At 38.4% G+C, this 25299-nt stretch overlaps 1 long non-coding RNA gene across 1 annotated transcript; it reads right to left on the bottom strand.

The window, feature by feature from the left end:
- LOC108636903 lies at window positions 1235-9716 on the bottom strand. Its single transcript, XR_001918621.1, has 3 exons — window positions 9691-9716; window positions 4258-4470; window positions 1235-1484 (listed from the first exon to the last, which is right to left on the bottom strand). It is a non-coding gene; the product is annotated as an uncharacterized LOC108636903 (long non-coding RNA).

Here is a 25299-nt window from a genome sequence, read left to right as displayed (position 1 = left end):
GTCTTCCCATTAGTGTCAGTGATGGGTTTGTTCTAATAATTCACCTCGAATTAATGAATTTTTATGTTTACAGGATAAAATAAATTTTGGTTTAACATGAACTGTTTCCCCTTTCTTTTATACTCTGATGTCTAATGCTACTGAGCATCACTATGCTCTCTCATTCTAATTAAAGAGAGTCCTCCCCTTAATGGTATGTCCCAATTCTTAATGTCTCTATAAGACAATGACATATTCTCTCTGGCTGTGTCTCAAGCCAGAAATAAAGCCAGTGCTCCACAGTCTTGGTTCCACACATATTTTTCTTCGTAGCTATTTATACCCTCATGTCAGTCATCAGTTGCAACAGGTATTAAATTTCAAGATGTTTATAACAACACCATACAACATTTTATAGTTAATGAAAAAGTATTTCAATAGCCTATTAAAATATAGTGCATGAGGTTTGTTTTAAAACATTTCCAAAATCACTTTGAAACTTTATTTTCACATATGCTAGGATACATATTTTTAAAGAATCTATGTGAAATGGTTTTTAGGTATGCTTGAAAGCATAGCCATATAAATGAGACAGGGAAAAGGAACCAAACTATTTTCCAACTCAACTGACCATCTGACCACTTATATTTCATGCCATTCATGTGTTGAGATATATATATATATATATATATATATATATATATATATATATGTAGAAGCAGGCATGTATATTCATCTATTTATGCTTATTTAAAGAATGGATCAGTAACTCCTTTGTTCTATGTACTCTTTTGAGTCAAGTATTTATATATTCAAGATTATTTGGATTTGCTTTTTAAAATGCTTTGCTATTTTTAATATTCAATGTATCCTGTTAAAGCAAAGTCTGTTTACAAGGCCATCTTATATCTTAAAAATAACAAAAACAATATACATGAACATATTTACAAATCAGAAACAGACTCACAGACTTAGAGAATGAACTTTCGGTTCCTGTAGGATGAGGTGCAGGGGAGAGACAGCTAGGGAGTGTGGGACTAGCACGTACACAGTGCTGTATTCAAAATGCATAAGCAACACGGACCTACTGTTTATCACAGGGAGGTCTGCTCAGTGATCTGAAACAGCCTAATTGGGAAAAGAATACTGAATCACTTTGTTGTACAGCTGAAACTGAGAAAACATTTTTAATCAACCGCACTCCAAAACAAAATAAAAGATTAAATTAAACATTTTATTCTAAAATTTTTTCAGGGACATTGAATGGCCTAGTGGAAAATCATCTTCTGAGTGTTCCAGGGACTTTTTCAAAATAGAAATTACAAAGATGTTCAGACACTTGCACATTTCTTAGCATTGACCATCAGTCAAAGATCCAATAACAAACTCCTCTCTGTCTTAAATCTTCTGGAGAATTTCTTTCCCATGTTGGATTTATTTGCTTTTTTTTTCTTTTTGCTTCTATAATAGGTATTGCTCTGACTTGGGCTTCCCTTTAGCAGCACCTAGAAAAAAAGTGAGGGAAAGCTGTTAAGAGGAAATCTGGATCTGGAATATCTATGATGGTGAGAGGAGCACAGTGGGGAACAGGAAGCAGGAAAGGAGATGCTTATTAAGTAAGATATCCAAAATACATTGGTGCTTTCAGAGTAATTCCCTGGTGGGTCAGATGGTAAAGAGTCTGTCTGCAATGCAGGAGACCAGGTTCTATCCCTGTGTTGGGAAGATCTCCTGGAGAAGGAAATGGTTACTCACTCCAGTATTCTTGTCTGGAGAATCCCATGGACAGAGGAGCCTGCCATGCTAAAGTCCATGGGGTCTCAAAGAGTCAAACACAACTGAGTGACTAACATACTTCTAGCCTAATTAAAAAAAAAAAAAAAGACACTATAACATCTAACTCATTGTCATCTTAAAAACTTTCACAGCATTCCATATACCAAAAACTGATGGTCTTTGGCTCCTTCAATATTAACTGCTATTTCAAATCCTAAAAGATGGTGCTGTTAAAGTATACAATCAATATGCCACCAAATTTGGAAAACTCAGCAGTGACCAAAGGCCTGGAAAAGGTCAGTTTTCATTCCAATCCTAAAGAATGGCAATGCCAAAGATGTTCAAACTAATGCACAATTGTACTTATCTCACATGCTAGCAAAGTAATGCTCAAAATTCTTCAAACCAGGCTTCAGCAGTACATAATCCATGAACTTCCAGATGTTCAAGCTGGATTTAGAAAAGGCAGAGGAACCAGAGATCAAATTGCCAACATCCACTTGATCATTGAATAAGCAAGAGAGTTCCAGAAAATCATCTACTTCTTTTTCACTGACTGTGCTAAAGTGTTTGACTATGTGGTTCACAACAAAATGTGCAAAATTCTTAGAGATGGGAATACAAGACCACCTTACTTGCCTCATGAGAAATCTGTATGCAGGTCAAGAACCAAGAGTTAGAACTGAACATGAAACAGACTGATTCCAAATTGGGAATGGAGTACGTCAAGGCTGTATATTGTCACACTGCTTATTTAACTTTCATGCAGAGTACATCATGAGAAACACTGGGCTGGAAGAAGCACAAGCTGGAATCAAGATTGCCGGGAGAAATATCAATCACCTTAGATATGCAGATGACACCATCCTTATGGCAGAAAGTGAAGAGGAACTAAAGAGCCTCTTGATGAAAGAGAAAGAGGAGAGTGAAAAACTGGCTTAAAACTCAACATTCAGAAAACTAAGAACATGGCATCTGGTCCCATCACTTTATGGCAAATATATGGGGAAGCAATGGAAACAGTGACAGACTTTATTTTTTGCAGTTCCAATCACTGCAGATGGTGACTGCAGCCATGAAATTATAAGACACTTGCTCCTTGGAAGAAAAGCTATGACCAACCTAGACAGCACATTAAAAAGCAGAGACATTACTTTGCCAATCAAGGTCCCTCTAGTCAAAGCTATGGTTTTCCAGTGGTCATGTATGGATGTGAGAGTGGGACCATTAAGAAAGCTGAGCACTGAAGAATGAAGAATTAATGCTTTTGAACTGTGGTGCTGGAGAAGACTCTTAAGAGTCCCTTGGACTGCAAGGTGATCAAGCTATTCAATCCTAAAGAAATCAGTCCTGAATATTCACTGGAAGAGCTGATGCTGAAGCTGAAGCTCCAATTCTTTGGCCACCTGATGTGAAGAACAGACTCATGGGAAAGACCCTGATGCTGGGAAAGCTAGAAAGCAGGAAGAGAAGGGGACGACAGAGGATGAGATGGTGGATAGCATCACTGACTCAATGGACATGTTTGAGCACGCTTCAGGAGTTGGTGATGGACAGGGAAGCCTGGTTGTGCTGCAGTCCATGGGGTTGCAAAGAGTTGGACATGACTGAGTGACTGAGCTGAGCTGATGCTATGATTAACTTTTCATGCTATCCACCATTATTGTAAAAAGAACTGGGGCCAAGTGAGCTGGCAATGAGACTTCAACATATTGATTTTTTATTTATCTTTATTGTTTATCCTTTAAAAACCACTTATACAGATTCATTTGATTGTCGAGATTTATTCATGAAGCTGGAAATACTGCACTAATTCCAAGAAGGTGTAGATAAGAAAATGATAATGCATGGAATGGAAATATTAAGAAATGAAGGAAAAAACAGAAAAATGATAGCTATTAATCAACAATACTGAAAAAATGTTCTTTAAAACGATCAACAAAGTTGATAAATCTTTAGATTAACTTCAATGAAAAAAGAGAGATTTCATAAATTAATAAAATCAAGGATGAATAAGGATGCATTACTGCAGACTTTAGGGAAATATAGAACCTTTTAAGGAAATATTATGAATAAACATGTGCCAGAAAATTAGACTAGAGGAAACTTATTAATTCTTAGAAAGACATATAGAACCACAACTCATTCAAGAATAAGTTTAAATAAAGACATAAACAAACTAAAAAAATATAAATTACTATTCAATAAATTTTACTCAAAGAAAAGTTCAGGCTCACACAGGTCTTCTAAGAAAAGTCACAACAACACTTTAAGGAAAAATTAACATCAATTCTTTACAAGACTATATCTTATATAGACATAAATTCTTTGACAAAATACTAGCGAACTAAATACAGCAATATAAAAAAAAAATCATACCAAGACCAACTGAGATTTATCCCAGGAAGGCAGTTGGTTCAACATTCAAAAATCAATGTAAAACATATTAATATAATAAATGGCAAAGCCAGATGACAATCTCAATAGATGCAGGAAATTCACCTTTCAAGCAGTAATGACTTTTCATGATGAAAAAATAAATAAAAAATAGAAAGGAATATTCTTGCTGATAAAGGCAGTCTATGAAAATATTACAGGTTTCATCACAATCATAAAAGACCGACAGCTGTCTTTTGATGCTCAGGAATAAGACAAAGATGTCCATTCTCAACACTTTGTAAAATCATACTGGAACATGTAGCCAGGAGAGTTGAGCTAAAAACATGAAAAAAAAAAGACATCCATAATGAAAAGTAAGCAACATATAAATCTGTTTCTCTTCACACATAACATAATATTGGATGTAGAAAATCTTAATTAGAAAAAAACATTTGTTATTAAAAAGTTCAGCATGTTTTCATGATATATGTCTAATACACAAAATACATTTGATTTCTCTAAAACAGCAAAGATAATGTAAAACTATGTTTAACAGGAAAATACATTTATAATAGTATCGAAAATAAATAAATGTTTAGAAAAAAACAACAAAAAATGTATAAGACTCATACACAGAAAACTACAAAACATCATTGGGAGAAACTGAAGGTGACTTAGTTAAACAAATAAGCATTCTGTGTTCAGGAATTAGAAAATCTAATACTGTTAAAATGGTGATACTATAAACAAATTAATCTAAAAATTCAATAGTAATCCCTCTCAAAATCTATGCTGTCTTTTTTGAAGAAATTGACAAGTTGATTCTAAAAGAGAGAAAACTCTGAAATAGTTGATGCAATCTTGAAGAAGAAGGAAAAAAAAAGTTGTAGGAGTCATACTTCACAATTTCAAAGCACAATATAAAACTATAGTAGTCCAGACAATATGAAACAGTCATAAAAACAGAGATATAGATCAATGGAACAGAACTGAGAGTACAGAGATAAAGCTTTCATTTTTGGTCAACTGATTTCAGACAACAATGTCTAAAGCCTAGTTTTAGCAGCAAATAGTGCTGTGTAACTGACAATCCATAGGAAAAGAATAATGTTGGACCCTTACCTCACACTGTTAACAAAGATTAAATCAAAATTTTTCAAAATTCTATATGCAAGAGTTGGGAGTATATAACTATTAAGTAAACATAAGGGTAAATATTCATTGCATTGAATCTATAGATGCCTGGGGCTGGTCCACTTGGATGACCCAGAAGGATGGTATGGGGAGGGAAGTAGGAGGGGGGTTCAGGATTGGGAACATGTGTACACTCTTGGTGGATTTATGTTGATCTATGGCAAAACCAACACAATATTGTAAAGTAAAAAAAAAAATTAATAATAATAATAAATAAATTAAACCAGAAAAAAAATAAATAAATGCTTTTTCCTGGGGAAAAAAAAGAATAAATATTCAAGATCTTGTTTTAGGTAATGTTTTATTTGATATAACCCAAATTAAATCAATAAAAGAAAAAAATAGGTGATTAAGCCTTCATTACAATTAAAAAAACTTTGTCTTCCAAGTGACACTATTTGAAAAAGTCAAAAGAACTCTTAGGATAGGAGACAATATTTGCAAATCAGTTATCTGAGAAGGGGCTGTTATCCAGAAAAATATTAAATTAAAAAAAAAAAAAAACCTTTTAAGAACCAACAATAAAAAGACATATCCAGTTTCTAAAAAATAGAAAAAAAGATTTGACTCTTCTTCTCTGAAGAGTATGTACAAATGTCAATGAGCAGATGAAGAGATGTTCAATACAGTTAGTCATCAGGGAAATGCAAATCAAAACCACAGTAAGATATCACTTCACATCCACTTGGATGGTTATAATTAAAAAGCAGGACACTAATGAGTGCTTTGTGGACATGGAGCTCTCAGATTGCTGGCATAAATTCCACATGCTAGCAAGATTATGCTCAAAGTCCTTCAAGCTAGGCTTCAGCAGTACATGAATCGAGAACTTCTAGATGTACAAGCTAGATTTAGAAAAGGCAGAGGAACCAGACATCAAATTGCTAACATCTGTTGGATTATAGAAAAAGAAAGGGGATTCCAAAAAAAAAAAAAAGTCTGCTTCAATGACTATGCTAAAGTCTTTGATTGCATGGATCACAATAAACTGCGAAATAGTCTTAATGATATAGGAATAGCAGACCACATTACCTGCCTCCTGAGAAATCTGTATGTAGGTCAAGAGGCAATAGTTAGAATTAGGCATGGAACAATGGCCTATTTCCAAACTGGGAAAGGAGTATGTCAAGGCTGTATATTGTCACCCTGCTTCATGAGAAATGCTGGACTGATGGGGTACAAGCTGAAATCAAGATTACCAGGAGAAATATAAACAACCTCAGATATGCAGATGACACCACCCTAATGGCAGAAAGCAAAGAGGAACGAAAGAGCCTCTTCATAAGATGAAAGAGGAGAGTGAAAAAGTTGACTTAAAATTCAACATTCAGAAAAGAAAATCTGGTCCTATCACTTCTTGGCAAATAGATGGGGAACATGTGGAAATAGTGTCAGATTCCATTTTCTTGGGCTCCAAAATCAATGCAGATGGTGACAGCAGCCACAAAATTAAAAGACACTTGCTCTTCAGAAAAATAGCTATGACAAACCTAGACAGTGTATTAAAAAGCAGACATTTCACTTTGCTGACAAAGGTCCATATAGTCAAACCTATGGTTTTTCCAGTAGTCATATAAGGACATGAGCGTTGGATCAGAAAGAAGGCTGAGTGCCAAAGAACTGATGCTTTCAAACTGTGGTCTGGGGAAGACTCTTGAAAGTCCATTGGATTGCAAGGAGATCAAAACAGTCAATCCTAAAGGAAGTCAACCCCAAATATTCATTGGAAGGGCTGGAGTTGAAATGGAAGCCCCAATATTTTGGCTCCCTGATGTGAAGAGTTGACTCACTGGAAAAGACCTTGAGAATGAGAAAGACTGAGGGCAAGAGGAGACGAGGGCAACAGAGGATGAGATAGTTGGTTGGCATCACTGACTCAATGGAAGTGACTTTGAGTAAATACAGGGAGATAGTGAAGAACAGGGAAGCCTGGCGTGCTGCAGTCCATGGGGTCATAAATAGCCAGACATGACTGAGAGACGAACAATGAGTGTTGTGTGGATGTGGAGCTCTCAGAACTTTCATATTGCTGATGGAAATATGAAGCGATGCAATCTCTTTGGAGGAGTTTGATGGTTTCTCAAAATATGAAACATAGTGTTACCATATTACTCAGCAATTGTATTCATAAATAACTACTCAAGAGACATGAAAACACCTATATATATAAAACTTTCATATCAATACTTGTGGTAGCATTATTCATAAAATCCCAAAAGTGAAAGCAACCTAAAAGTCTATCAATTTGTGAATGGATAAGGAAATGTGGAATATTACTCAGCAAAAGAAAGGAATGAAACACCAACAAAAGCTACAGCATGAATGAATCTTGAAAACATTACACTAAGAAAAAGCCAGTTATAAAAGACCGCATATTGTATGATATCATGTATATAAAAAGTCAAAAAATGGTCAATGCACAGAAACGCTTTAGGGATGAATGGCTATTACTGCACAATTCTGCCATTACACTAAAAATACTGAAAAGCAACTTTAAAGGAGTGGTTTTTATGTGATTTTTTTTTTTTCCAATCTCAAGAAAACTTAATAAAACTTCCCAGATGGCTCAGTGGTAAAGAATTTGCCTGCCAATGCAGAAGCCGCAGGAAGCACAGTTTCTATCCTTGGGTGGGGAAGATCCCCTGGAAAAGGAAAAGACAACCCAGTGTAGTATTCTTGCTAGATAATCAGAGAGTCAGACACAGCTGAGCACACACATACACAACACCCTTATCTCATTTTCTGACAGATCTTTGCAAAATGTGTTGACCTTTCCTAAGCTTCTTGGCTTCAAGGGTACTTATCAAGGGAAATGTCTTGAATTCCTGCTTTCTTCTAAAGCTGATACAAATAGATAAAATAACTCCCCTGATTACCATATAATATTGGTTTTATGACAGCAAGATCTGATTTCAGATCTTTCATGTTAGGTGGCTAACCAGAAAATTCAGAAAGTGAAAATGGTGATTTAAACAAAACCAATCCCAGATTTTGTTGTTCTGCTATTATCAGTATAGCTTTTGGGAAAAACAATAGGAAAAGTAAGGTTTCAACACTGTATCATTCTAAAGCATTCTAGTCCACCAGGCCCGAAAGCCTTTAATGGGATTGGAATTTCTACTGTCATTGAGTTTGGACTGATTTGATATTACAAAGCAAGTTCTCAAAAAGTATAGATGATCTTCAAATAATTACTGTCTATGAAAGTATCAGAGGTTAAAAAAATTAATTGGTCTATTTGTCACTGGTATCTATACTTATTTACTTTTTTTATTATGTGTTCTTTTTTTAATTTTTATTTTTACTTTATTTTACTTTACAATACTGTATTGGTTTTGCCATACATTGACATGAATCCACCACAGGTGTACATGCGATCCCAAACATGAACCCCCCTCCCACCTCCCTCCCCACAACATCCCTCTGGGTCGCGAAAAAGACACAGATGTGTATAGTGGACTTTTGGACTCAGAGGGAGAGAGAGAGGGTGGGATGATTTGGGAGAATGGCACTGAAACATGTATACTATCATGTAAGAATCGAATCACCAGTGTATGTCCGATGCAGGATACAGCATGCTTGGGGCTGGTACTTATTTACTTTTATTTTTTCTCTTTTGGCTGTGCCGGGTCTTCACTGCTGCATTTGAGCCTTCTCTAGTTGTGGAGCGATTGGGGCTACTCTCCAGCTGCAGAGCACTGCTTCTCACTGTGGTGCCCTCTCTTGTTTCAGCACACAGCCTCTCGGGCACGAGCTCAGTGGCTGTGGAACACAAGCTTAGTTGCCCCATGGCATGTGGACTCATCCTGGACCAGGGATCAAACCCATATCTCCCGAGTTGGCAGGCAGATTCTTCAACACTGGACCACTGGGGAAGTCCTCATTGGTACTGTTACGATGAAGTGATATTTTAAAAATATGAACATATTCTCCTATTCCTAAGTTCTGTCTCATTCAAAAATTGCTTCCACCAGTTTTATTAAGATTGGTTTGTTTTTGCATTACAGGACAATCAGTTCAGCTCAGTTCAGTTCAGTCACTCAGTCGTGTCCAACTATCTGTGACCCCATGGACTGTAGCATGCCAGGCCTCCCTGTCCATCACCAACTCCTGGAGTTTACTCAAACTCATGTCCATTGAGTTGGTGATGCCATCCAGCCATCTCATCCTATGTTGTCCCCTTTTCCTCCTGTCTTCAATCCCTCCCAGCATCAGGGTCTTTTCAATAGGATATTCCTAAATTGTGAAAGGGCTTCCCTGGTGGCTTGGTCGTAAAAAATCTACCTTCAATGTAGGAGCTACAGGAGATGCAGGTTTGATCCCTAGTTTGGGAAGATACCTGGATGAGGGCATGACACCCACCCCAGTGTTCTTGCCTAGAGAATCCCACGGACAAAGGAGCTTGGTAGGATCAGTCCATAGCGTCACAAAGAGACAGGCATGACTGAAGTAACTTCGCATTAATGCACGCATGCAATTCCAACATGTCCCTGAAAAGACAAAAGGAAAAGTTTACTTTTACCCTCTCAGGCATCACCTTCAGCGTGCAGCTAATCTAAACCTCTCTGCTGTTTCTCACTCTCATGTGTATCTCTTGTCAGCAAGAGCTGCAAATTACCCTCTAACCATTCAGTTCACATCTTGTAGTGTTTAATGTCTGTCTTTTTTGTCTTTTCTGTACATTAGTTCCTGCCAAATGCTCTCTTTGAAGGGAGAACAAAATAAATTCTGGCCACTAAGAAAGGCCAGACATAATTTCATCTTCAAAATGCTCAAGTGATGAAATAGTATTTTACTCCTTTTGGGTCATAGTTAGGGAAAGGAGTGGAAAGTTTCCTAGTTCATATAAACAATCCCATTAACCGCACGAGGAAAGAAGCCTGAATAAACGCATTGCGTCTGACATTCTTAGGAGAGAGTTACACCTTCTAGCTGGGGGCAAACTAAGAATGTGGGCAGTGCAGGTTGTTTTGATTCCTGGCAACCCTTAAACTCCTAGTTTAAAAAAAAAATTAAAAACACCTTTGAAGTCTTCAATCCACGATCTCTTTGAGCAAATACTATTTTGATGAGCACAGTGTCAATGAATCATAAACAGAGGGATTATATTTCTAATAAAATACTCCTGAGTTTTACAACTTAGATAGCAGTCTACTTCCTGCTATTCTGAACCTTAAAGTTGAAAAAAGAAGTGGTTGCAAGTTATTTGCTGATATTAAATTTCTTTCTGTTCTTTAACAAACATTTCGAAAGAAGATAACAGCAGTCATTCTTCTGACTTTGGCGGGAGAAGTTTCACATCGCATTGCTTTTTTGTTTTATTTATTCTTCCGAAAACGCTGCCAGCAGTCTCAATGAGTATGGCACAGTCGTGTTGAATCTGGGACAGATGTTCAAAGTGAGCACCTCTAAAAAAATACATCCTTAGTGATACCTACTACAGTTCCAGTCTCACCAATGAATTTTGTCTGGGAGAGTGGGGAGAAAATGAGAAATCCTATGATTAGAATACCATGATTATAACTCCATAGGTTCCTTGGTGCAAGTCTGCTCTTAACTTGCTGGATTAACTGTTTACACCCAAGAAGCATCCTGGCATTCCGCTTTTCTTTTCTTTTTCTGTCACTCAAGCAGAGCCTGTCTCAGGTGATGATAACGGAGTGCAAATGTTCTGCTTGCTTTATCCCCGAGACAGGGAGAGAGAGAGGGGCTGCAATGGGATCACAGGAATAAGGATGGATGACAAACCCAAAGAGGGGAGGAGGGGAAGGAGTGAGCACAAGTAATGAGAGTTACAAATTGGCCACTGGAGGAGGCGAAGCAAGCAAGGACAGCTGCGTAACACAGGCGTGCACAGGCACTGCTATCTCATTAGGGTTTATTAGCTGCAAGGAAATGGGGCGTGAGAGAAAGCCACGGCTCTGTGGAAGAGAGGAAGTCCTTCATTTACTACTTGGAGGGGTCGAGTTTCAGCCGTTCTCTCAACCTTCCTTTCCTTTCTCCTCTCCTCCTCCCACCCAAGCAACGTTACTGATGCTTGACTTGCAACACTACTCAAGATTCAGGAAGCATGTTCATGTTTGTTCTGGAGAAAGCCAACAATGCCTCATGGAGAAGCAAGGAAGAACACCTTTTCTCCCCGTATTCCTTCACCATTCTCTTGACTGAAGTACGCTAGGCCCTAAAATAGCTGATCAAGCAGTACTGGTATTCCATGTATAGGAGAAACCATGGGAAATAAGCACTTTTGTGTGGGGCTACCTTTATGAGCAGGCTGAGAAGGCAGCTATCGCCCTCACGATTCAAGGAGAAATAAAACTTCACTGTGCTCCAAGATAGTTCCTCACATTTAATGTCACCTACTAGAGAGTTCCATATTACTTTCTCTTCAGCTTCCTTCTTCCTCTTAAATAATGGATGTTTAACTTGAATTCCCTGGATGGTTTCAGGATACCCAAAGCATTTTTACTTGGAAGAAAGTTAAACTGTCTTGACCAAAGGAAAAAAAAAATTGGTCAAGGGGAATGGAGTTAGGTGGCTGAGAATCAATACTTTTGTTCACTTTACAGAGTTTTCGGTGGAGGAAGGAATCAATTATCTGTTACTCCATTTGAGAGAAGTGGGATTATAGGTTGAGACGTTAAAGGAGGTCCAGTTGGGCCCAACAGGGAATTGTTCAACAGTAAAGAGGGAAGTTTCCGATTGTGGTGAAGTAAGGCAGAAGTTGGATGCTGCCCAGGATAAGTAATATTGCTTGTACTGGGTAGGAATACTGCCTGTCTCCAGAGACCCCATCCAACACCTCTTTATTCTCATCAGTTACTATTTATGAGTAAACATCTTTCCAATATTTACTCTGCCCTAATATAAACTTCTATAGCTCTGGAAGAAAAATTCTACTTAGGTTTCAGTTTAAAATCTTGCCATTTAAAACATCTGACCTGGGATTACCTCATTCTGTGGGATGACATAAAACAGCTTCTGTCACGGATGGAACCACAGCAGTCACCGGAAGCTATTCTGGGGTGGGGGATGGGAAGGATGTCAATGGCTTCATCCACAGTTTCAAATATTGATATGATGTTTCCATCCGGAAACAACTTTCTCTAAATGGGAAAAATCTCAGTATGAGTCCGAGGAAACAAAATCCTGTGTCCCACTGTCATTTTATATGGCATGGCATTTAAAAATTCTGAAGTTAGATTAAGTGTAAAAATATATTATTTGCAAAAAAAAAAGAAACCTGCAAAGTTAATTTTTGATAGGAAGAGATACATTTAGCAGTCAATAGTTTTCTATATGAAGTTGCTGAGTAATATAATGAATTAATAAATCCTTCCAAAACATAATCACAAAAACATGATAAATATGAACTGAGAGATAAGAATTATGGAAATGCAGCTATAGAAGTACGGCTGAAGAAATTCTGCTCCAGGTTGAGAATAAAGGGGGAGCGGGTTTGGGGCAACAGGATTTGAGGAAGTGAAACACGGGTCAGTAAAACCTGTTTGGGTGTGCTTTGAGCCCAGGAACATCAGCTGGCTAAACTCATAATGAATTCAATAGATGGTATGTTTTTGGTACATCAATAGCGTAATCCTTCTGGAATTTTGGCAAAGGCAAGGTTATTATAGGTATTATTAAGGAAATTCTTATTTCTGAAAGGAAGACAAAGAAAAATCAAAGACAAACTGCTAATACCAAATTTTGGCTAAGATTCAAAGAAAAAGAGATGACCATCTTTGAAGAAAAACTACATATTTGGCCAAATGGTACGTTAAGTTGATTTAACAAACAAGTTCCTATCATTAACAAGGATAGAGCACACACGATTGGAAAACGTATGATACGTACATAATACTGGGTTTTCTGCTGAACACAGTAGAGAATTGGAGTGATAAACTATAATAGGTGCCATGCAATGTTCGTTGATCTTGAAATATGTGATTTTCAACATGTGCAATTTCATGAAGCTGAGGACACAGGCAGCTTTTGAACATGGTAAGGCTGAGGAAACCACAGTTTGAAATATTTCACATAACAATATGAAACTTACAAAGAGTAGCAATAAGGAGGAGTTAGATGATGAAGCTATATAAGCACGTCAGGCAAACAGACAATTGCTTACATTTTGACAAGGTTAAGTCTACTTTACTTGGTAAGGTCTGAAGGTAGAGTGAAAGGAAAGGCTAAAGGTTTCAGAACATAAAGGCCAAGCTCTGCATTCAGATTTACCAGCTCAGATTCACAGGCTTCAGATTTGCTAGTGACTAAGAGTGTGGCAGTACCAAGGAATGGTTCAGTTCAGTTCAGTCGCTCAGTCGTGTCTGACTCTTTGTGACCCCATGAATCGCAGGACACCAGGCCTCCCTGTCCATCACCATCACCCGGAGTTCACTCAGACTCACGTCCATTGAGTCCGTGATGCCATCCAGCCATCGCATCCTCGGTCGTCCCCTTCTCCTCCTGCCCCCAATCCCTCCCAGCACCAGAGTCTTTCCCAGTGAGTCAGCTCTTCGCATGAGGTGGCTGAAGTACTGGAGCTCTGATTTCCATGAGCTTCAGTTTGCATACTGAAGAATCTAAGCTACTCCATTTTGTTAACAGAAAAACTCCATTTTGTAAGGTTCCAGGAAAAGAGCCTTTGGAAATTCAAGAGCCTTTGGAAATCCCCTGACCTCACCCCACCACCCACGAGCCAATCGGACCCCAGACCAAAATCTCCTGACTTAATGCTCAGGAACTTGTGGTCTACCTAGACAATAGGGACCAATCAAGAACCAACACACAACCCTTTGAAAGAAAGTGACCAATCGACGTTCCCCTACATAGAAATGCTTTTTTTCCATGTATACTCCCTATATAAGCGATGTAATCCAAGACCCGGGGCTCCTCCCTATAGGTGCTGTGTCGGTATCGGTGGGAGCCTCAGCTTGAGCTTGGTAATAAAAACTCTCTTGCTTTCGTATCGGATATCGGCTCCCTGGTGGTCATTGGGAGACTTTGCGACTTGGGCATAACACATACAAAAGAAAAAAAACACACAACAGTTAGGCTTCCCTGGTGGCTAAGTGGTGGAGACTCGGCCTATCAGTGCAGGAGACACAGGTTCGATCCCTACATCAGGAGAATCCCACATACTGTGGAGCAACCGGGCCTATGCACCATAATTACTGAGTCTGTGCTTCAGCCCTGAAGCCGCAACTGCAGAGTGCACGTGTTACAGCTACTGAAGCCCACGTGCTCTGGCGCCTGTACTCGGAAAGAAGAGCAGCCACCGCAGTGGGGGGCCCATGCAGCACAACTGGAGAGTGGCCTCAGCTCTCCACAACTAGGAAAGAAAGCCTGAACAGCAATGAAAACCCAGCACAGCCAAAAATAAATGATAAATAAAATTATACATTAAAAAGGCGCCATATAAGAAGAAAACAACAGCATGATTACATGCCCATAGAGTTATTACGAAAATCCAGTAGTCTGTCATAGGTGAAAATACTTTCTAAATTATAAAGTGCTATAAAATTAGAAGTGATGATTCATCAATAATCAAATTCCTCTGCAGCTGTTTCCAAAAGTCACCTCCATAACGATAAGGGCAGCATCAAAGCCATGACCGCAAACCCACCATGGGCTATCATATTCAAAACGTAGTTTTTTAGGCACTAAATATTCTGGTAATTTCTTGCTTTTTTATCAAAAGAAGATTTCATGAGCCTGTTAATTTAATAACTAAGTCCACTCTTGTCAAGATTAGTCACTAAAGTTTAACAGTACATCACTACTAAAATAAAGACCTTAAGAAGGGCATTTCATTTAAAAGACATAAAGAAGCTGCAGTGGAGAAATGCAACACCAATAAAAACAAAATGAACTGTTTTGCTAATGGATTTGAGTCTTTATCAATAAATCATGTAACTTCTGTTCTTCAAGATTCATTCAAAAGTAACTGAATTTTTGGTTTGTGATTTAAGCAAAACATGTTGTTAAATCAGAGAAACGATGGTAAAAAACCATTTGTGTCTGTAGAAAATGTCCCTATGGTATAGTTATCTAGCAATATTGAAGGTCATACTCTGGATGGCATTTTAGGAATGACCATTAAAAACAAAATATATCACTACTGGTATGATTCAATACAACTTGCTCTGCATGTCTGTCTTAACAACCGTAAGAAATCACATCATTTTTTATTTCCCGGAGTCCCTTAAAACGCAAATTGTTTCTGAGTCTAGTACTTTTCCAGTTCATTGACAACTAAGGCTACGCCATGGAGATGGTTATAATGGACGTCTTAATTCTCTGGGCTTGGATGACTGGCAGGCCCCAGGTGCCCTCATATGGAGACAACATTCTCAGGATGGCAGACAGTGGGTCCAGGGTGGATTTCACAGGCAGTTAGGTTGATGGCTCCACAATTGCTTCCTGGTCTGTCACTGGCCTCCCTGTTGATGGCTTCCAATAGGCACTCCAGGCCCCCTTAGGTGTAATTTTTTCTTGACTTGTCTTTGATCCTGAGGTAATGGAGCATTTTATCAATTTTAGTGAATAGAAAAAAATCTTGATCACTTTTTTTTTTTTTTTGCAGAAGATCAACATTCTCAGCTGTTTAGTCAGGGAAAGCAGGGAAAGAGGTGAGGCTCAAGGCCTCCTTCTCTGTCTCTGGATGCTTTTTTATGTTAACCTTTGTAATGCATTCCAGGTGGCAGCATTCCTCTAGACAGCGACCAGAGAAAGTTTTAAATAACACAGCAATGTTCAGTTAACCCCGTTTAGGATGAAAGACCCCTTATCAGAAGTCCACTGGCAAGGGATTTGAATGTTGAGTTTTTGTAATCGTACCTTTGTTGTGGTATGTGATTTTGGCCATTTCAGAATACCTTTCTGAGTTTTCATATAAATTATTATAACAGCAGTATATATTTATCCAGTGATCTCCAGGATAAAAGGACAGTGAAATGGGAAGGTCTAGAAAAATCAGTTGCCCTTGATACTGAGTGTTTGCAGACAAGTTACTGTGCTGTGATTTGGTTAATCAGAGAGAAAAAGAAAGAGAGAATTATTTTTTTTTTCTAATTTTCAAATTAGAAGCAATTATTAGAAAGCTACACTGGCACAAATTTTAATTAGACTTATCTTTGGCTCTTCATTAGCATTCATGAAATTTTAAATTGTGATATGTCTTAGAAGAAATGGAGGAGCAGAAATTATTAAGGGGAAAAGGAGTTAGTTATTTACTTTAAAATATTGCTTATAAAGGCAGGTTAAGAATCTATGTCTGGCCTTTGAAGTGGAATATTCCTTTAAAATATGAAAACCTTTAAAATTCAGTGATACTATTTTGTCCATCTTGTCTCATTTAAGTACATTGAGTTTTCTGAAGGAAGCCACGATATTGGCAATATGCAATAAATTTTTGGAAACAGCCTGACTTTATACTATTTCATCTTCTTATATGTTATATCTTTAAAGGTGTAATACATGTAACTTAGTGTTGAATTTAAAAATAGCCCCCCGCCTTCGCCCCCGGCTAACTGTGTATTTATGGAATGCTTACTTGTGAACAACAAATTCAGTGTTTGGTACAGAGACTACAGAATTGAATAAAACACTTTCCCTCATAGATTTTCTTTAAGTTTTGTCTTCAAAAGCATGTCTACCATGATATCCCTAAGTCTTTTCTCTGGCTATTTATACTTTGTTCTGGCTGCTAGAAAATCAAATTAATAGTCCATTACTAACATCTGTCCAGAATTATATTATATCTAATTTTATTATTCTTACCTACTTTAGCTTCATTTTACTTCTGTTCTCATTTCCTCATTGATTTAAACCTAGTTCTCTCATAAGCTTCCTCATATTACATTTTAAAATGAAATGCGGCAGCCATAAATAAAAAAAAATATATTGTTTTTCTCTCTTATTGAGCATCTATAAGGCTGAACTTGAAGGGAGTGTTCAATAAATCAGTGCCACAAACTCAGTGTTTTTCAGTAAGTATTAGGTTTTATGATTGTTGGTGTCTTGCTATGTATGTTTAGGAAATTCTTTCCAAATATGGGCCTCTCTTTTGTGAAAGGATTGTTCTGCCCTCAGAGTGTCACAGCTGGGAGAGTTTTACAGGAACTAAACTGGCACTAAACCGGGAGGGCACCTCTGTTTCTTCCCTGTAGAGCTCTGTCTTAAAGACAGATTGTGGCCAACAGAATTCCTATACTTGGAATGCTCAAACTTTTCCCCACACAATGTCACATGCTTGCTTCAACAGTACTCATTATATATCACCAAGGAGAATTATAGTGAGAGGAAGGGATAAGACATTTTACAGTTTTAATTATAAACTTAAGCTACTGTACAGTGAAGACAGTTCTGCTCATGAATATGGCAAACAACTCCTGCTTCCTGTATTTTGTTGAAAGAGTGAATGGATAATTAGGACTTTCACAGAAGAGACTCCACTAAACTGATATTTCAGTGTTCTGACTGATGTACACGTATTCTACAAGCCTTCTTACTGTATTGAGTCGCTACTACTTTCAATATATTACTTTGAATGTTGTTGTTTAGTCACTGAGTCCTATCTGATGCTTTTGTGACTCCATGAACTATAGCCACCAAGCCTCTCAGTTCATGGGATTTCCCAGGCAAGGATACTGGAGTAGGTTACATTTCCTTCTCCAGGGGGATCTTCCCAACCCAGGGACTGGACGTTTGTCTCTTGAACTGGCAGGCTGATTCTTTACCTCTGAGCCACCTGGGAAGTCCCATGATCACTGTGCTAGTTACTTAATTTACTTCTATATGATGTTTGACAGTTTTCATCTGTCATGCCGCTTTAGAAAATAACTTCTATGAAGGCAACTGTTCACTAATGTATCCAAAGTGCCTAGAACATAGCTGATAAATGTCAACGGGAAAAACGAATCAGCGTCCTCCCCCATTATGTTCAGTTAGCATTTCTTACAACTCTATTTCAAGACAAAAATTCAGGAGATGATAAAGTTAAAACGAACGAAGATGATTCTGCCATGGCAGGCTCTTCAAATTCAAGTGTAGGGTCTATCTGAATTTAGAAAAGTCTAGAAGGAAACTGTGCACTGGAAATTCTATCAAAGGGGGCAAGAATGTAAGCATTGGAAGAGGAATGATAAGTTAATTCACTTCTTCTGGTTTTGATTCTGTTGGTAAATAATGTAAATGAAAACTGCCAGGATTTTCAGTGAGCAGTCCATGCATGAACTTGTAAAGAGCAAAGTCTGAAACTTTCTGATAGACATTTGGTTCATTACTAACACATTGACAGAAACCTATAGAAGTGCCCACTCCCAATGGGAAGAATTTGAGCTGAGATTCAAGATCAAGTCTTCCTCACATTAAGTCAGCAGGTGCAATTCTGTTCACATTCAGAAAGATGCTTTGATCCTTGGTCTCGAAGGATAAGAAGGCATGCAACACAAATACATCCCAGGCTCAAAAAACATATCCCACATAAGGATTCATTCCGAACACCAGGGGCTGGGCATTTCTTTAAAGAAATAAAAATCAACTATGGTTTTTCAAGTAGTCAGATATGAGAGTTGGATCATAAAGAAAGATGAATGCCGAAGAATCTATGCTTTGGAATTGTGTGGCTGGAGAAGATTTTTGAGAATCCCTTGAACTGCAGGAAGATCCAACCAGTCAATCTTAAAGGAAATCAATCCTAAATACTCTTTGGAAGGACTGACACTGAAGGTCAAGCTCCAATACTTCGACAACCTGACTCAAAGAACCGATTCGTTGGAAAAACCCTTGACGCTAGGAAAGATTGAAGGCAAAGGGAGAAGGAGACGACAGAGGCTAAGATGGTTAGGTAGCATCCTTCACTCAATGGCCATGATTTGAGCAAAATTTAGGAGATAATGGAGGACCGAGGAGCCTGGCATGCTACAGTACGTGGGGTCACAAAGAGTTAGACACGAGTTTGTGACCTAACAACAACAGCAAGAACAAAATATGTAAAATTATTTTTTAAATAAAATGGATTAATTTATGAAATCGAATAAAAACCTCAGAATATGTTTCAATAATTGAATAGGTTCAATTAGTCACCCTTCAAGGAAAGATTTCTTTGCAATGCAAAAAATATTTATATTGCTAGATTATATTAATGTATTTATTCAGACATGCCTATTTAGATTATAGAATCTAATATACAAGTTGAATATGTCTGGCTTGGGTTTTCACTACTTATTTATCAGGTGTAAATTCTCTCTGGTTTTAAAAGCCAATGAACTGAAGTGGAACTGAGAATATCTGAAAAATATGCTTTGAGCTTTTAGTTAGAAACGTCAAATTTATGTTTTGACTAAGTTAATTAAGCAATTTCAGTTTTTTAAATATTTATACAAACATGTCAATAATTCTTAAGTTGTTAGTTTAACTGTAAATGAATGAAACAGAGTGGATACAGAATAAAAATATACCAAAAGTATCTGAATCATAATAGCTAAAAGTGTAATTGTTATAATTCTTTGCATACTGAACTATTTTTATGACTTTCACTTGACAATTAACTGCAGGCTGCAATAACAGTACAGTATACAACTTTAATATGTAACTTTGTCTGAAGTATTAGAGTATTTTAAAGAAAAATGAGAGGATATCCAAGTTACTTAACAGGGATACCAAATAAGGAAATATTTTGGGTCTTGCGCTGCAAAACAGGCAGAGCTTCACATCAATGCCGATTAATCGCAACTATAACCAATATACAATGAAACCTGTCTGCTGCACGATGCTATGAAGTTCGTACTCTACCAGCAGGGCTTCCCAGCTGGCTGAGTGGTAAAGGATCTGCCTGCCAACGCAGGAGACACAGGTGCCACGCCTGAGTTGGGAAGCTCCCCTGGAGAAGGAAATGGCAACCCACTCCAGTACTCTTGCTTGGGAAAATCCCATGGACAGAGGAGCCTGGCGGGGGACAGCGCGTGGTGTCGGAAAGGAGCTGGATACGACTTGGCGACTAAACAACGACAACATCCAGGCATATCCAGAACGTTTTAAAGGCTGGCAATTTTCAACAAGAATGTTTGCCATCAATCTTTTTTCTTTTTCTTTAAAAGTAATCTTCTTTAGTTTTATCATTATTCTGCTTACTGAGTCCATAGACAACACTGAATTGTGTACTGATAAATATTTGTGGCTTCACTACTTTTGATCACTACTTTTCCAATACCTAGAGTTTAAGGCAGCATGCGTTGGCTGTTCCTTACATATGTTCGTATATTTAAGTAGATACACTACCTGCCAACACCCAGGTTGCTTATGATTTTATATTTTATTGGGGATATTTTGCAACAAAAGTGTTTTTTAAATAACTTTAATATTGGGTCAAGTTTAATATCAAGGTAAGTTTATGAACATCAGCATTTAGCATAAGGCTCCCTAAAAGTCTTCTTTATTTCATGAAGTAAATACTATGCAATTCTCATGGGTCACAAGAAATGTTAATAGTTCATTATTTTCCTTTTAATTACTTGTCACCAAATTATTCATATTTTTTCAAAGAGAAAGTGCAAATATGTTGAGAAAAGGCAACTGATTCTTTGACTCTATATAAATGGACTGTAGTTAAAATGTTTGCTAGCCAGTGTTCAAATAATAGCCATTATTGAATTTAGTGATACATTTTGCCACCACTGTGTTTTACAGACATTCTCCAGGCAGCATAGCACTCCAGTTGTACCCCAAAATATAATACCAATTCTGTTGTTGAAAATACAAGGTCTGCGTCATGGTTCAAGATTCAACATCCAGTAGGCTTTGATGAGCAAGAATTTGAACCTAACTTCTAGTAAGGAAATGAGAAGAGGAAAAAAAGATTGTGCCACCTACAGCATTTTTACATGCATTTTAGATCTCACAAGCCTACAATGAGGCTCATGGAACTCAGCTGAGATCCCTTGACTTCTCAAGTGGCCAAGTTTAGAACAGAAGTCAAAACGATTAGACCCAGTGTCCATGTTTTCACTGCACCATGTTACCTCTTTTAAGATGCTCAAACCTTTTGAACACTGACATCCCATGTAACCAAATCCTCCCCTTTATCCCAGTGCCAGTAACTATATCCTCACTTTGCATTTCTGTATAGAAGCACCCCTGCCTCCTATTTCCATTGCCTGTCCAACTTTTCATAATAAGAACTACAAAACCCAACTAGGCCATAAAGTAAAGAAATTCAGTTAGAAAATAAAACAGCCATGATGTAGACCACTCTCTAGGCATCAGGCAGCATCTTCTGTCATCCACAGGGCATCAATATCATCTAACATGCCATATTAGATAGGGGAATTACTCGGCGAAAAAAGTGAAAGTGTTATTAGTCACTCATGTGCGGATATGAGAGTTGGACTATAAGGAAAGCTGAGTGCCAAATAATTGATGCTTTTGAACTGTGGTGTTGGAGAAGACTTTAGAGTCTTTAGAGTCCATTGGACTGCAAGGAGATCCAACCAGTCCATCCTAAAGGAGATCAGTCCTGGGTGTTCATTGGAGGGACTGATGTTGAAGCTGAAACTCCAATACTTTGGCCACCTGATGAGGAGAGCTGACTCACTGGAAAAGACTCTGATGCTGGGAGGGATTGGGGCCAGGAGGAGAAGTGGACAATGGAGGATGAGATGTTTCAATGGCATCACCGACTCGATGGACATGGGTTTGGGTGAACTCCAGGATTTGGTGATGGACAGGGAGGGCTGGCGTGCTATGGTTCATGGGGTTGCAAAGAGTCAGACACGACTGAGCGACTGAATTGAACTAAGTCATGTCTGATTCCTTGCGACCCCATGGACTGTAGCCTACCTGGCTCCTCTGTACATGAAATTCTCTAGGCAAGAATACTGTAGTGGTAGCCATTCCCTTACTCAGGGGATCTTTCCAACCTGTGATCAAACCCAAGTCTCCTACATTGCAGGCAGATTCTTTACCATCTGAGTCACCAGGGAAGCACATGTCATGTTAGACAGGGGAATTATTTGGTATCAGGGGTGAAATTAGGTTTACACCATGCAGCTTAATGCTAGTTAATGTAAAGGAAAAAATAATGAATTTAAAGAGATGCCGTATGTCAAACCATAACCCATTCATGCCATGCATTCTACAAACAAACAAGTCTTTTCCAGTTGGTGCCCAAAGTTATTGCAGAAGATTTCAGCATCTCTCCTTGAAGCCCCAGTTTTAAGTCCCTGCAGAACCCATGAGCTTCCGTGTCTGGACAAAGGGAACTTTTCAAGTTCATCCTTAGACTTTCCTGCCCCAGCTGTGAAAATCAATTAGCCCCAGTGAAAGCCAAGCCACGCTATGTTCTCAATAATGAAAACGGCCAACTGCACACTAGCAATTTTCTCTGTCCTTACAAAGACGAATGGGTACTTTGAATCTTTTTTCACCACTCCATGGAATTGCCTTTAGCTCCTATTTTGAAAGTTGCCAGACATGCCAGGAGATTAACACAGAAGACTCTCTGGAGCAGCAGGAAAATTATACCATTGCACACCAGTGACATTCGTGACTCCCTCAGGCTGGTATGCAGCCATCAGGCAGTCAAAACAAACACCTCCCAAACACACTCCAGAGCTCAACTCCCCCTCGCCTCCGCTGCCTTGATAAAAATGGAAATGGCTGATGGTACCTCATCAATTTTAAAGACCCAGCCAGTAGCTCAGATAATGCTTTACAAAAACAACAATAGGAAAATGCGAGAGCAAAGCTGGACAGACAGGAGACCACTGAGATGATAAATGAGCACTAGGAAATTGCCAGAGGAGCAGGGGTCACTCGACCGGTAAAGAGATCTGAGATTGCACCTTACCATCCTGTTACAGAAGGGTGGCCACTTCTGGAGAGGAGGAAGAGTAAAGAAGACCCTCTCCACCTCACCTTCTGCACCTCTACCATTATTGCTCATCACCAACCGCCTTCTTTGTCAAATAATAACCCCACAGCAAATTCTTCACTCGGCTGAGCAGGGCTTCTCAACCTTAGCATTATCAACATAATGGACTGAATAACTGTTTGTCGGGGAGTTGGAGGGACCGCTTTGTGCATAATAGGGTGTTTAGCAGCGTCTCTGGCCTCTACTCACTAGATGCCAGTGCTCAACCTCTCCAAGTTGCCATAATCAGAAATGTTTCCAGAAATTGTCAAATGCACCCAGGGTGGCAAAATCACTGCTAAGAATCACTGTTACAGTGATGCTTCCTTTAAGTCCCCAAAGAACAAAAGAATTAGAAGATTCAGGGAAAATCCATGCTATTAAAACTGTTGAACATGTAAATAAATATACTGGCTCCATATTTATAATGCAATTAATCAAAAAGCAATGGACTTTTATTACAAGGTTTTAAATGCACATGGAGACAAAAATCTAGATAAGCAAGGTTCCATTTTAAAACAATTAAATCAAAGACATTGATTGTTTGGCTATCTATTTTTAAAATATTTTGTCTCACATTATAATCTATGCTTCATTCTTGCATATGTTGTCTCATTTATCTCACAGGTGAGAAAAACAAATTAGTTTTGCATTTTCATTGTGGAACTAGTTGCAATGTGTTTAAATGACTTGTAAGAGAGAAAATGCCAAGCCATTTAAAATAAAACTATTGCCTTTTTTTACATGAGAGTCTTTCTTTGTACTTGAAAAATGAGTCATATTTTGTACCTTAAAGTTAATAAAGTTTAAGTATTTTAATTAAAACTGAATTACAAAGAATGACTTGATTGAGCTTAGATTCTTCCTTTTCAGACAAAGTTGCTTTTTCAATTCAAAGTAATCAACTACCATGAGCAAACCACCACATTCAGAGATGATGCATATTGTATCATCCATGAAGATATGTAAGATATAGATTAGTAGATTTTGACAGGAATTATGGTTACTTTTAGTAGTGAGTATTCAATTGGAGAAGGCGATGGCACCCCACTCCAGTACTCTTGCCTGGAAAATCCCATGGACAGAGGAGCCTGGTGGGCTGCAGTCCGTGGGGTTGTGAAGAGTCGGATACGACTGAGCGACTTCACTTTCCCTTTTCACTTTCATGCATTGGAGACGGAAATGGCAACCCACTCCAGTGTTCTTGCCTGGAGAATCCCAGGGATGGCGGAGCCTGGTGGGCTGCCGTCTACGGGGTCGCACAGAGTCGGACACGAGTGAAGCGACTTAGCAGCAGCAGCAACAGCAGCAGCAGATATTCAATAGAATGTGGTAGACTGTAGCCCTACAAAGCTACAATGGCTACAAATTCCTCCCACTCCTGTATGGATAATACCTTTGATCTTACAACTCCTACAAACAAGGAGTAAAGCATATGTATTTTTCTACTCTCTGAATCTGGACTTGATCATGTGACTTGCTTTGTCCAACAAGTCATTAACAAAGAAAAGCAAAAGCAAGAGCTTGAATGGGCTTCTACACTGAGACTTGCCCTTCCTTAAAACTCTGCAACCATAGCAATGCAAGTGAGCCAAAGCCAGCTCGCTGGATAATGAAAGGCACACAGACAAGTCATGGCTTTCATCCAAGGTGATATGCCAACTCTTCACCTGCGGAAGAGAACATGCTAGGCTATACAGCCCAGCCACGGACTGACCAGAAAGACAGCATGACTGCGCCCAGACCAAAAGAATCCTCTGTGTGCCCAGTGGATACAAGAACCAGGAAATATTATTATTGTTATTATTTTGGTTTTAACCCACTATGTTTTTTAAGGTATTAGTGGCAGAAAAAGCTAACATAGTTGCATAAGTAGTAAGCTTTAAACTACATATGTGGGCAAGAAAACTACTGTAACCAAGTTGGAGGTCAAAGTGAGTCTGTCACAGGGTCACACAGCCCTACATTTAAGCGACCTGTGAGAGAAATACAAGTTTGTTAGATGAATTTCTGTAACAGACTGAAGGTAACAGTTGAACAATAGACATTATATTAATTCG

The sequence above is a fragment of the Capra hircus genome, chromosome 10 (genome assembly GCF_001704415.2).
Source record: "Capra hircus breed San Clemente chromosome 10, ASM170441v1, whole genome shotgun sequence".
NCBI lineage: Eukaryota > Metazoa > Chordata > Mammalia > Artiodactyla > Bovidae > Capra > Capra hircus.
Note: the sequence above shows the minus strand (reverse complement) of the source record. Positions and strands in the feature narration are given on the sequence as shown.